This window comes from Propithecus coquereli, unplaced genomic scaffold (assembly GCF_000956105.1).
Source record: "Propithecus coquereli isolate 6110/MARCELLA unplaced genomic scaffold, Pcoq_1.0 Scaffold2, whole genome shotgun sequence".
In the NCBI taxonomy this organism is placed as follows: domain Eukaryota; kingdom Metazoa; phylum Chordata; class Mammalia; order Primates; family Indriidae; genus Propithecus; species Propithecus coquereli.
The window spans coordinates 7259231-7265131 of NW_012144966.1; positions in this window are offsets into that span (position 1 = coordinate 7259231).

The following is a 5901-nucleotide window of genomic DNA, read 5'->3' on the forward strand; positions in this document are numbered from 1 at the left end:
AGCCCAGAACTCCCTGGGCTCAAGTGATCCTCCTGCCTCAGCCTCCTGAGTATCTGGGACTACAGACGCAGACACCGCGTCGGGCAAAAGGTCAAATCTTAATGCCCTTAATTTGCAAGACTCAGTTACTTAACTTGGTGATCAAAACTTGGCATAAAAGCAACACGTTAGATGCCTTTCACAGAGGGGAAGCTTCCCACGGGAAATTGATTGAGAAGGTTGAGAACGTGCTGAACCATTTGGGGGAGCTGGTTTCTGAGGTTGGAGAGCGCTTCCTGTCTTTCCCTTACTCAAATACTTAACAGCACAAGGTGATCGTGAATGGGCGAGCCAAAGGAAGGAGCAAGTATTTGGGGGCAATGGTTCATTTTCTTTTCTTTTCCTCAAATTGATTTTCTTTCCAATCCACATTGAAATTTTGATATAAGATTTTGTTAGCTAGCTAACTTAAATACTGAGTCCTAAATACATTGCTTAGTTGACTGACCCATATTTTAATCCCTTGGCTGTAGAGACTGTTATCTGAAGATCAGGAAAAAGTAAGAAAACTGATTCGCCAGTGAACAACTGTTTCAAATTATGACTTGGTTGACTTAAAAAGCAAAATATCAACATTAGACCTTAACACTTCAACTTGGAACTCGGTCTTGGGGGTTGATTGAATTTATAATCTCAATTTCATAGCTCAATTGTTCTAGGAGAAAAGGCTCTATGGATTTGGTTCAGAGATTTAAGATAGGGGTTTGAGAATAGAGGGGTTGGTGAAGACAGTTGTTTAAATATCTGAAGATACTCTTTCACTGCCTGAGTTTTGCAAAAATAGAAACATAGCATTTTTAAGTTTCTCTCTGATAGTTTGGAAAAATCTTTAAATTAATCTCGGTCCAGAATTGTTTTTGCTCTGGAGCCTTTACTATGAAAATACTGGTAGTAACCACAAATCGCAGCCATCTCTGCTGTGAGTCATCAAAGGTAGCTTAGTCAAATCAGAATCTAGAGACACTTCTGTAAAATTTGGACACACTGGACATTTCAGGAAGAAGATATAGATAGACCTTGATTATGTGGAGGAATGGGACAGTCTGAGTAATTGAATTCAACAGTTTTAGCTGAGTATTTCTGTATTTCAGGCAGTGGAACATTGAGGATACAGTGGTGAACAAAACAGATAAACCGTCTGCCCTAGGGATCCAGTGATATTAAATTATAACCTATTGAGAACAAGGTGGAATTGGGATTAATTAGGCTTTCTGGCTCATGAGGGTTGAGTGGAGGTACATAAGCAGTGAGGATGAACATTCTCTGGACTTGGTCCAGGGCTGCAGATTCTCTCTCTCTCTCTCTGGGCATAAATTTTTTTTGGTGCTGGTCAAACATCATAGAACGGTATCTACTATGGAATGAATGTCTGTGCTCCCCGCAGCCCAAAAAATTCATATGTTGAAACCCCTAACTCTCAATGCAACGGTATTTGGAGATGGGGCCTTTGGGAGGTAATTATGTCATGAGCCTTCGGGACGGGATTAGTGCCTTACAAGAAGAGACATAGGAGAGCTTGCTTCCTCTCTCTGCTCTCTGCCACGTGAAGTTCCCAGAAGGTGGCCATCTATAAACCGGGAAGGTCTAAGGTCACCCAGCTAGTAAACAGCAGAGCTGGGATTTGAGTGCACTGACCAGACACCAGATCTGCTGGTGCCTTGATTTGAGACTTAGCCTGCAGAGCAGCCAGAAATAAAGGTTTGCTGGTTAAGCCACCCAGTCTATGGTATTCTGTTATAGCAGCCTGAACTGACTAATATGGCACCTAATAGATCTTTTGGCTGTGTTATGATCATCAAGCTGTTCATTTTCTAGTCCACAGACTGAATTTAAGCTACATATCTTTGGTGTACATCCTTGGATGGATATACACATGTTATGTCCTGCATAGGTGCCTCAATGTCATCCACGTTGGAGGGCAGCTTGCTGACTTCCCTTCTGTCCCATGGCGTGAGCATCCACCAATGCCAACAAAATGTTCGGGCACCTCTCAGGCCTCTCAGATTGGTTGGTGGGCATGCTGGCAGGTAGAGACCCTGCACCTGGTTCAGTATTCTTGGCAGGGCCTGGTCCAGGGATCCAGTGCAGCCGCTGCCCTCTCCTTTGTGGTTCTCTCTGCTCTTCCAAGCAGCTCTCACTTACTGCCCTTCCATCCTGGCAATGGGGTCGGGGGTGTTGTCCAGACTGCTTGGCCATTGGTCTCATACCTTTACTTAGGGGACTGGCTGAGTCTGGGGGCGGGGGATTGGCCAGTGCTTAGAAGTCAGACTTCCTGGGTTCAAATCCCAGCTCTGCTGTTTACTAGCTGGGTGACCTTAGACCATTTAGTTAGCCTCTTTGTGCCTCTGTCCCCTCATCTACAAAAACTGAGATGATGACAACATTACTCATTTTATGAGATTGCTGTGACTAGGTAGGTTTAGTGAACAGAACAGTGCCTGGCACTTCGTAAGCACTTAGTATGTGTTGCTCATATGATTTCACAGATCGTGACATACAACTAAACATTCACCTTGACCTTCAGATTTCCAGCTCTAAATCAGATTTCCACTAATATGTAGACTCCTCCATTTCTACGTGAAGGGAACTGACAATGGCAGGAGGAGAAAAGAGCTATTTTACTGACTTGGGGAAAAGCAGGTGCAGGGAAACATGGCCTGCAGGGCAACCCTGGGGAAGTGGGTCCCAAGAAGTTAGCATCAACTGTTCCACGTTGGCCGGCTGGTCTGAGCGGTGGCGAGGCCCCTGCTGCCTCCCATTTCCCCTGAATGTCTTGGCCTTTTGGGGCTACAGCCCATGAGTAGCTGAGGGTAATAGAAACAGGAGAAAGTGGCAAGGGTCTCTTCTTTTGCTTATTAACATCAACAAAAGAGCAGACCTCGGCTTACGTATGGATTGCACGTGTTTGTTCTACCCTAACATCCACTCTGCCATCTCCTCCCCCACCTAACCACTGGCACCAAAGAGAACGATCAACAAAGGAGTGCTTGTGTTCTGGATTTTTAAGGGGGGAAAAGTCCTAGATTCATACATTTGTAAAGAAAAAATTATCTGGCCCATATCTTCGCCTCTCGTTGTCAACGGCAGATCAGTGGCATCCAAAGTTTCCCGACCACAGAAAGCTGAGCTTCCCAGCTGTAGCTCTCTGTGTAAGGTGAGACTGACCTCAGAGTTTTGTATTTATCATTGGATTTTGCCAAACAAACCAGCTTAACGAAAAACATGGAATTGAGAACGTCTTCACAGGGCCAAAACCTGAACAGTAACAAGAACAGAAACTTGGCGTTTGGGTCCCCATTTGTTTCTGAAATACTTCTCTTGTCTTCTCCCTCCCTTCCCCCTGGAGTGTTTAAACTTTTGAATAAAGATTTCATTCAAAGGGAACTGATTGGCTCCCCCACAAGTGGGGTGGAAGGTGCGTCACTGAGCGTCAGCAGAAAGCAGGAAGGTGGTATTGCTGGCACTATTTATGTCAGGAGATCAGCTTTCTCTTTTGGCTGAAAGTGTATTGTTATTTGAGTTTGTTTAAAACTGGAATCCTTAGAGTCTGTTTCTGAATAGCACCATCAGCATCTTTCTAAGCAGCAAAGATGTTTCTTTGCCTACCTCAGATCTGGCCTTAAAAAACCAGACTGTATCAGTTGGCTTGTTTTGGTCTTCTGGACAATGGGGTTTTCAGACTTTCTGAAGTCTTAGAAACTTTCCAAAAAAACCTTGATTAAGAGATATGTTTTAAAGATATAAGGCAAATGTTAATAAAGTACAAAGTACAATTCTTTGTAGACAACAATCCATGTTAGAGGGGATCTTGTAAATGATAACAATAAAATATTTGGGTGGTAGGGATAGAGGTTTAGGGATTGTAATAAAATTCAGTTCAACCCAACCAAACTTTATTGCAATTGTATTGCTATGCTCTTGCCTAGTAGGTGGTAACTGAACCACATCAAGGGCAGAAAAGTAAAAGACAAGTGTGGGGATGATGGAGAGAGAGAGAGGTAATAGGTATCACTTTGGTGTCGTAAATTTTAGCAGGTGGTGGGAAGGTGATGTCTTCAATTGAAAAAGAAGGAATAGGTTTGGGGATAGAAGATGGGGCTTCTATATTGGATATGTCGAGTTCATGTGCCTGCATGATACCCTCCACCCAGCCTTAAATTCCAAGAAGACAGCAAAACCTCTCATGTATTTTTGTATCTAGAACACTTAGTACCCAAAAAATGTCTGATAAATGGTTGAACTAATGAATTAATGGTTCCATGTAGAAATGTCCACCATACAGGTAGGAAAGTGAATCCAGTGCTCCAGGGGATACCAGGATAATTAATTTGGAAAAATCCACAGAGAAATGATCTTTAAAGCCCCGGAGCAGATACACTGGAGAATGAGTGTTGAATGAGAAGAAAAGGGTACTGAAAACAGATTTTGGGGATTGCTTTCGTTTCACTAGTATCAGCACCTTGGGCACCCAGAAGTCTTCCAGACTGCAAGGGCCCCCGTTGGTCTGTTGTAATTGTGAGACTGGTTTGAGTAGAAGTCTGAAGATTAGAGGTAAATGAGAAGTATCTGATTCTGCCCACAAAATATCTCCATCAGGCGGTATGTTACAGTAGAAAAGCAAATCTCAGAAGAATTATGCCGCATATATTTATTAGCAGGTTCAACAAAAGACATCCATCCAACCTTTTGTGTAAGTTTGGTGAAGTCCTAGGTCTCCAGCAATACTTTGCATGAAATATTCCCTCAAAGCAGATGTCCTAGTAGTGCTGTCAGTTTCTCTTTTAGGCTAATGGGATGAATATTCCTTGAGGTTGGGGGCACAAAGGACTAAATGAAGCCCTAAGACTTGGGGGCCATGTGGTCCAAAATCAAGGCCCAATATTTTGTGCTGCCTTGACATCTCATACAATCGGGAGGGCCTCGAATGGCCTAACTGCAAGTTCCCCTCCCTATTCTGCTCCCCTGGATAAAGGCCTCCAGCTAAACAAACCTCCTTATCATGGCAACAGATACAGTTTCTGCTTATCTCTGAGTAGCAGGTTTCAGTTTCCTGCCAGCCTGTGGAATTATTCAAACAAGCCAATCACATCTTTCCCTAAGAGCCAGGGGGTACCTCACCCTCTTAATGCTACAAAACAGGCCTCCCGCAGCCCCTGGTTGTTCTCTGTGTTCCTGAGTATAACCTCCAGGTGGTCCTGCATGTGGTGGCATGTGGTGTCCTCCTTCCAGGACTGACTAATAAACAGCTGTCGATCTCACCTGTCCAATTTTGGTATTTGACCATCTCCATAACCCTGGGGTAGGAATCCCTCCCTTGTGAATGGGGAGAATAGGAGGTGATTAAAGCAGGGCCCTTCAAAAGTGTCAGGCTGCTGGCTTCACCAAATCTAGAATCCTGTTCATACGAGGTTGCTGTGCATTTTTAGCCACTCCCCATATCTTTAGCCCTGTTCATTCCCCCAGTGAGGACATGGCTTATAACATTCTTGATGCTAGTTTAAAAACCTGATTGGAGCTTTAAAGCTCTTGTACAGCTGTTTCCAGAGTGCAGATGCCTAATTAGGGTCTTCAGATGTAAACTTATGTTTCTGATGGGGTACTTCTAGGGTGTAGGTTACATGTATATTGCTCTCTCTAAATTGAGGTATTCCAAATGAAATTACAGGCAATATGAGTTATTGTTTCCTTTAATGTTGAAATAAATTGTCCTGAGCTTCTTTTTTATATAGGGTGGGTATGCACTATACCTTTTTCTAGATCTCTGGGGATTTGATGCATGGGCTTGCCTATCTCCTAGTCGACGGCTCTGTCTGAATTTCCAGTCTCTTGTGTGCATTCTTCCTCAAAACCTCGCCCCTTCAG